Source organism: Aedes aegypti, chromosome 3 (assembly GCF_002204515.2).
Source record: "Aedes aegypti strain LVP_AGWG chromosome 3, AaegL5.0 Primary Assembly, whole genome shotgun sequence".
NCBI classification, from domain to species: domain Eukaryota; kingdom Metazoa; phylum Arthropoda; class Insecta; order Diptera; family Culicidae; genus Aedes; species Aedes aegypti.
The window spans coordinates 317,783,562-317,792,490 of NC_035109.1; the positions used below are offsets into that span (position 1 = coordinate 317,783,562).

The window sequence follows — 8,929 nt, forward strand, 5'->3', positions numbered from 1 at the left end:
GATTTGGAGATTCTTATAGGATTTCTTTAGCCTAACAATGGTTTAGCTCTCGGTACGGTTAGAGTATTTTCGCAAGGTGTTCGGTTTCCAATCGGGTACTTACAGTCGATCTGCCGATGCGTCGCCGCCACTCCCCCTCCTCGGGATGGCTTGAGGGGAACAGTGCTTGCTCGAGCAATAGACGATGACCTTCGTGGTGGTGGTGTTTTCCGACGGTTTGCCCCAGCAGAGGGGAGTACCGCCCCCCCCCCCCCCCCCCCCGGCGCCGCTGGGTGTTCTCTGAATGATGGTGGTAGTCAGAGCCGAAGCACGTGTTCACCGTCGTCGTCGAAGGAATAGCGACGTTGAGCGAAGAGACACCGACGTTGTTGTCGTGTGGCAGGATGACACAGATCTAGACGATGGGAAGCCCATGAGCAAAAGGATCAATCACGCTGGCAATCTTTCCCTTGCTAGACGCTACTCGCAAGAAGTGAGGAACCACCGTGATGGCAGGTGGAAAGGCGAGGCCGAGATTTGTCCGTTGGCCGAAGCTCTCCAAGTGGCCTATGATGGCGCGGCGCCACAAGACGATAGGGCGCACCCAGGCGGACTGATCCAGCTTCCTTCCACTACATCCACCGAATTGCTCTTTAACGGTGGGGTGCCGTATCTTGGATAACCCCAAATCGGCTGGCCGCCGGCGCACACGAGCTGTATCACATGAATTCACATTAGAACAACCTTGACTTCAATGCACATGTACCCAATTACCTTTCGATTCTTCCCTTTTTCCACAATGTTGTATTTTCTCCAGTTTTCCTCACGATTCACTTTAGTTGTTACCTAATCTATTAAATTAACTTGTTACAATCTCGATTATGTTTTAATGATTTGCCACTTACTAATGATCGGTTTTGATTCTCACACGACTCACGTTTTGATCAATTTAGGAAACGTAAAGGTAGCACACCTCTGAAAAACTAATAAATCATTTAGAATCACTATTAAATTATATAAAAACTTTTTCATACTAGATTAACAATATTATTCGCTCACGATCTCACTTCACTGAATATAACTTTTACTGTCTTTCTGACTCGGCGGTCCAGCAAGGAAAGACCGAGTATGTATTCCGTCCCCTATAGGAGACCTCCTATTTCTATTATTCAGTGATATTCTAATACGTAATATAATTTCCGGTTTCTTGATTCCTTATTATTTGTAATGAATTTTCTTTCTGGGTTGATCGAGTAGCTAGCCTTATTCAACACTTATTTATTCACCCAATTAGCAAACTGGCCGCACTGCTTGATTCGAGCACTTGCATTTTATAGGTAAAACTTATCGTTTTTCTTTGAAACGATCGTTGCTCGTTTCAACATAAACTAAGAGAGTTTGGGAAGTTCTGAAAAATTCAACAAAATCCATTGAGAAACAAAAAAGTTATACACATTTTAGTGTGTTTTGTGCATGTGAAAAGTATGTTGACTGGATGAAGGTTAATCACATATCCCAGTTTTTCAATCACAGCTCCAGTTGAAACCAATATCAGTCTCTGGATTAGATTGTACAATTTTTATAAGCTTTTATTTTTTTCAAAATCATCTAGATTGCGATGTCGCTTGATATGCTTTGGCGAAATAATAGAAATAGTCTCCAAAAGGCCACCGAAGAATTTGGGGTAGAGATGCTCTAAAGGAAGGCTCTAAAGGAAGGCTCTAAAGGAAGGCCCTAGCGGAAGCTATGTTAGGCGCATTAGAATGGCAACATCAGTTGATACCGAGTTCTGCCTTCAATTATTGTGTTTTTTTTTAATTCACAAAGATTTTTGTATGTTTGATATTGTGTATTGATCATAAAATGAAAATGTGTCCAAAGAAGCACTTAGGTAACCTGTTTTAGGTGCTCTGTAGCGACCACATCCATAATAACAATGTTTATTCTTCGTTTATTGTCATATTATTTTCATTTTAATTTCATTTATTTTTTTATGTGACATTCATGCATTCAAGAAAACCCCGGCCACGGTGCTCAAAACCGTGCAAATATTTCAAATTATGAATTAAATGGCAGCTTTATGAAAATGCCTTGTCAGGGGTCGGAGATCTAAAGATTAACAAAGCTTGAAATTGGGATGGTGTTTCCAAGAATTTTAAGGAAACCCGTATGTTTCGGATAACGTAAGGAAGGTCGTGACACGTCTTGATAGCAGTTACTTCAGCTTCAAAGCTGCAATTATATTGCAATAAGTAATTTTGGAGATAATTTGCACAAATCAATTTACTCACATTTTCGTGTCCTTCTTATTTCTAGCCGAAACAATTCAAAAAAAAACCGCAATGCGTTATTGCATAAACCTAATATCAACCATCATCGAACAATTAGTCTTTAGAATTCAATTGTATTGCATTACTTACTTTTAGAATGTAGCTATAGGAAATAACGAATTCATATGCTTCAATTCCGTACTACTAGGTTTAAGATACTATTAAATGTAATAATAATTAGAACAATTTTACGTAATATTTAAGTAGGATAAACAATTTACCTAGTCACTAACTAGAAATTCTTCAGTTCAATTTCACCTGCACTTGATTTGCTATTTGTTTGATTCTCAATTCTGCCTCATCATTCCTCTGCCTGCTACGTCATTCTTTCTCCCATCTACGCTTTCATTTACCAGCCGTCAATTCGACAACTGCGGGTGATACGGAACTCACCAAACGTTGCTGCCCTGTGGTTCTTTAACATTCCCCCACCCGTGAAGTTCCGGGGAGCCTGCATCAAGGCACGACTTCCGGTTTGCCTGTACGTCCAGTACTGCCAACTTAACAGCAGGCCTCGTTAACAATCCGTCTTTGGTTCGAACTACTGCCCTCCTGGTCTGTCCGTCCTTCCCCTTCATTACTTCAATGATCCGTCCTCGTAGCCATCCATTTCGTTTGGTGTCATCAACTACGAGCACTACATCTCCGGTTTCTAACGGTTTTATCGGTTGGAACCACTTTGTTCGCCTGGTCAAAGTTGGTAAGTACTCCCGCACCCATCGCCTCCAGAACAGATCCACCAAGTATTGTGAGAGTTTCCAGCTGTCCCGCAATGTAGATCCTTCTATTGTTAATGCTGACCTTGGTTGAACCACTCCCGTCGACCCGTAGAGTAGGAAATGGTTCGGTGTTAAAACCTCTTGATCTGCGTCATCGAGTGGAACGTAGGTGAGCGGTCGCGAGTTAATGATTGCTTCAGCTTCTAGTAGCACCGTCTCAAGCACTTCGTCACTTGGATGATGTGGATGATCTGCTATAGCCGCCATTGCCGTTTTGACGGAGCGTACCATACGCTCCCAGCATCCTCCCACACAGTTCGAACGAAACGTGTAAATTTCTGAGACATATGATGCACATAATTGGAACGTGGAAAATCATGGATATTTACATGATATGTGATGTAAACTTCAATTATATGTCATGTAACCCATCAGGATTCCGTGTGGTTACATGACATATAACACATTTTTACATGATTTCAGACTAAAATTTACATGACGTCATGTTTACATCGCATAAATGAAGTTTACATGACGTGTAATCTTCATTATTTTTAACTGTGCATGTGAGGTGCAGAGGGCGGATTGAAATGCCACGAAGTCTTTGCATTGGTGAATGTTACCGCACAGTCCTGGTGAAGGGCTTGAATCTGTTTACACAGCAGATTGTTGGCACCCCTGAAACAGGTTCCGTTGTCGGAGTAGAATGCTGCTGGAGATCCTCTTCGACTAACAAAACGACGAATTGCCATCACGCAGGATTGAGTCGACAGACTATATACGATTTCCATGTGCACTGCACGTATAGTGAGGCACGTGAATAATGCTGCCCACCGCTTCACTAAGCTGCGACCCTGTTTGACAAATATAGGGCCAAAATAGTCCACACCAGTATAGCTGAACGCCCGAATGTGCGGAGTTAGTCGTACGGCTGGAAGCGGGGCCATCATGGGTGACCTCGGAATAGCTTTCTTAATTTTGCAACTCTGGCATTCTCCGGTAACCCGCTTGATGATTGAACGTAGTTGGGGAATCCTGAAGAGCTGTCGAACTTCGTTGAAAACTGTATTATTGTTACCGTGCAGAAAGCGTCGGTGGTAACTATCAACCAGTAGACGAGTCGTAGCATGGTCTTTTGGCAAAATGACTGGATATTTCGTCTCGAACGAAGCGGTTGGTGCAGCTGAAATTCTGCTGTTCATTCTAATTACACCCGCATCATCCATGAACGGCGACTTTTGATACAGTTTGCTGTTCCTTTCCAGATGCACTGCAGGTTCATTCGGATGCTGAACATTATACTTCAGCACGCTATACTCGTCCGGGAAAGCTTCAAACTGTGTCTGTCGCCACAAAAGATTTTCTGCCTGCAACAGGTCATCGCTCGTTAGCTGTCCATTGTTTCTCTGATTGCGAAACTTCTTTGCAGCGCGACAAACGTACGCAGCCGTCCGTAGCAAACGATTCCAATTGGAGAACCTGTTTACATCAATGAGCGGCTGAGGCACTTCCCGATGAAGATGATAGACTGCACGCAACTCTTCATCCGTGTACCACTGCTTCTGCGCCTGTTTCGGCCACTCGGATTTGGACTGGTGAAGGAAAGGCTCACCCATGTACCAACGACTGTTCGGTCGGAAGTCTGGACCACTACCCCATTTTGTGGCAACGTCCGCCACATTTTGCTTTGAAGGAACGTGGTACCATTCGTCGACGTTTGAGCTGTTAAGAATTTCGCCAACTCGAAATGCCACGTATGGATGATAGCGGCGGCTGTCGGATTTAATCCACGCAAGTGCCGTCGTGGAGTCCGTCCAGAAGAATCGCTCCTCAACGTTGAGATTCAGTGCTGCATTTATGGTTTCCATCAAACGACACCCGATTATGCAAGCCTGCATATCAAGCCGAGGAATAGAAAGCGGTTTCACTGGGGCCACCTTCGTTTTCGCCGCGACAAGGGCGCAGTGGACAACTCCGTTTTGCACTATACGAAGATACGCTGCACACGCAAGCTTGCTCGCTTGCGTCGACGAATACGTGTAACTGGATATTTGCACGTATGCTGCTGCCGGTTGTACCAAAGAAACATCGTGGGACTTCCACCTCCCGTAACCGCTCCAGCAAACGTATCCAGTCTTGCCACATTTTATACAGCTCGGGGGAAATTTCTTCGTCCCATTCTGTCCCGCTCCTCCAGATATGTTGCATCAATATCTTGCCGTGGACGACAAAGTGGGCGATGAATCCATAAGGATCGAAAAGTGACATTACCAGTCGTAGCCACGGTGTCTCTGGTAGAAAACATTAATATAAAAAAATCAGTATCGCTGAAACACCCACCAAATGAAAGCTTAGGCTTTCCCCTTTCATTTGAGACCGGTTTGGAAATGTTCTATCGGGGGGTCCTGAACATTTTTTTTTTATTTTAGTAAGAGATACGTACCATAGGTGATCTTCTTCCACCAATAGTATGATACAATGAATCGCTTGTACCATATGATGAAAACTCAATCGAACCGTAGAAGGCCATGACAATTATTTCTAGACAAACATTTGAAAAGGGCTAGAGATCCCTTTTTAGCTCTCCCATACAAACTAACACCACTATCAGAAGGATTAGTGTTAGTTCTTCCTGAAACTAGTATTGGTGAACGTGATCGAGTTGAATTGGGCTCAACAGCATCTTACAAAGCCATTGTTCACCAATGTCGATGTGCCCTTTTTAAATGTTTGTCCAGATTTCCATAAAACAAGCTTGTTTTGGCAGTGTTGCTGTTCAGTTGATTATAAATTCAGTAAATAGTAAAATTCTATATTTTTAATCAAAATTTATTTATTTAAACAAAACTAAAATGGTAACTATTTACAGTAATTAAAATTTAAAATAAAAAAAATGTTAGAGATTTAAAAGATTTTCAATAAATAACCCTTATTTAGATTCAGTTCTATGCTACCGTCTTAAAATTCGAATATATTTTCAAAAGATATTGCTTTTTACGATAAGTAATAAACAATGCGTTTGAGAAAACATTTACTCATGGATCATTACATTACAAATGGTTTCACAGATTGCACAAACAACTAAATTGGCATCAATAGTAGGGAAATCGGCGCTGCATTGCTTAAGTTGTCGCGTTCCAAGGTGGTATAGTGAAAAATTGGCGATTGTGTCGCGTGATAAGTTTATAAATTCATTGTTTTGGGTCAACATTTTGGTTTGCTGATTAGAGGTATGCCTGTTAATAATAACTATAAATATATCCCAATTTCACACCTATTAATAAATATATATTTACGTTTCACTCTGTCAGGAGACCTGAAACATGAAACCAAAAAGCCACGAATACAATCGTTCGAAGATTTGCGTATTGTGTTTAAAGAATATGTGTCTGCAACCGTTATCAGCAATAGTGGTTGATATTATTGAACAGCACATTTTTAACGACATCAGGATTAAAGTCTGCTATTGTCCAACAAAAATATGTCGAGCTTGCACGTTTATTTGTTCAGTAACCAATTTAAACTTTTGAATATAGCACTGTATAAATATAAATACAATTTAAAATCTACCATTCGAAGCATGTAATGATGTGAGAACAACAATCTCACCAAAACTAAAGGCAAAACGTGGTAGACACAGTAATGCAAAAAGTAAGTGCCAATTGAATTGGTTGGTTGTCGAATCTACACGGTTTACCACCCAATGTGCAACATAAAAAAACCCATTTGTTCGCTGATGACTTGATTTTGATTTAAAAAAAAATGTGATTTGAGCACCAGATGAACGTTGCAGTTGAGCAGCTGTCTAAGGAGTTTGGATATTGCAATCGCCCCAAACATCGCCTTTAAAATCAGCAGACTTAACCAATCAGTTCAGGTGTTTTTAGAGGTATCACATCTGCACTTTGATTTGAACGATAGTGCAGAAACTGAATTAAACCTGTAATATACTGCAATAACGTTCAGGGGTTAGTTGATTATGTGACGTCCAAACAGGAGGGTTGGCCTTGGCAGTTCAATCTGCAAGCGATGGAGAAGGGTCTTTTAAGGTTACTCTCTCGATTATCGAGCATAATTCCGACGTCATCGGGACTCAAGGCCGTTGTAAGGATACTGGCGTAAAAATAATGTTGCTGCTTGCTGTTGCTTCTGGCGTTTCAGATAAATATGGCAATATTGAGAAAATTTGGAAGACACTGTTGCTTTTGAATAATTTTAGGTGCTTCATTGCTGGAGATTTTAAAATCGTCAATCTGTTTTGCGTAATAATGGGAGATAGTTCAACATTTCCTTGCCCATACTGTACCACACAAAAAAATATCTATCCAATGTAGCTGCTCATCCACGAATACTTGGTTACATACGCGTCCGCGAAATGGAAAAGTCTCGACTCGGATCATAAACTGGAGGAGCAGTTCTGCAATAGTATTTACTATCCACTGCCCGATAGATCACCCGACGAACAAATTGCCTGCCACCTTCCTTGCATATTTCACTAGGTGTTGTCAATCCAATTGACAAAAAAGTATAATACATTGATCCAAATAATGTCGAGGAATGGGTAAGCATCAGCAGTTTTATTGTTTGATTATTTTATTACAGGTGAGGATCATCAGTTGCCTAAGCCACAGCAAAAGTGGATTCACCAGCTGAAACTGTCAGAAGCTTTTGAAAAATCGGCATGTTTTGGAAGTAAAATGGGATCCAAGTTTGCTAGCAATTGGAATTTATCGTACTGTTCTGTAAATTATCAATTTTCAATGAAAAATGTATTTCAGGCGCTTGATCAACTTGATCAGGTACATAAAAGTTTTTTTTCAAAGGAGTCTGGATGATGATTTTGCAGAAAAGGTTGAGAACTTTTCAAAAACGTGGATTGTTCACCCAATAGCTGGAAGTTCCACATTGGCGCTATCATAACCCGGAGTTTTGTAAAAGTAAGTGGTTTGAGGAAATACGGGAAACAAGCCAGTGAAACCGTACATTTCGATCTTCAAGTTGCATGGAATCATGTTAAGGTTCCGGAGAACTCCGAAGCATGTGATCGACAGCATCTTTGAGCTGTAGTAATGTACAATAGTGCGCATTTGTAGGCCGTATTAACCGTATTTACTTTATCGATATGTCGTGTTTGTAATTGGTTTAAATAGAATGGTATACTGGTAAATCCTTTTTATTAATTGGTTAACTATTCGTAATAAATTTTCTCATGCCTACCTAGATAAGCATGAAGAAAATGACTATGTGAACCATAATTTAGAAATCAGTACTGAAAAAAACAGCATTGTACTGTTTTGAAAAAAAATGTTCAGGACCCCCCGATAGAACATTTCCAAACAGGTCTCAAATGAAAGGGAAAAGCCTAAGCTTTCATTTGATGGGTGTTTTAGCGATACTGATTTTTTTATATTAATGTTGTTCTACCAGAGACACCGTGAGCACTTGTCGCTTTGTTGGTAGAGCTCGCTGCGACAGAAACTGTTTAAGATCATCTTTCAGTACCACGTCGAAGGTAAACAAGTCCTCGGTCGGCTTCCATACCATTCCAAGCACACGCTCGACCTTTCCTGAGCCATCTAAATCGAGCGACTTTTTCTGCAGACTATTTTGTTCTCCTAACTGGTGCAGGACATCGGGAGAGTTCGATATAAAGTTTCGAATTTCGAAACCACCTTGACTGTGTACGCGCTTCACCTCTTTCACTAGCTGCACAGCTTCTTCCACGGAATCTACACTATCGAGGTAATCGTCAACATAGTGAGCTTTGATGATCGCCTCTGCTGCTCTCGGGTACTTCGTTTCAAACTCCCGGGCGTTCTTGTTCTTAACGAACTGAGACGAACAGGGAGAGCACGTTGCGCCAAACGTAGCCACGTCCATCACGTAGATCTGGGGTGTTTC

At 41.3% G+C, this 8,929-nt stretch overlaps 1 long non-coding RNA gene across 1 annotated transcript; it reads right to left on the reverse strand.

Annotated features, from left to right (window-relative positions):
- Window positions 1-539: 539 nt before the first annotated feature.
- LOC110679466 lies at window positions 540-1,202 on the reverse strand. Its single transcript, XR_002502509.1, has 4 exons — window positions 1,014-1,202; window positions 885-962; window positions 754-830; window positions 540-693 (listed from the first exon to the last, which is right to left on the reverse strand). It is a non-coding gene; the product is annotated as an uncharacterized LOC110679466 (long non-coding RNA).
- Between the last annotated feature and the right edge of the window lie 7,727 nt (window positions 1,203-8,929).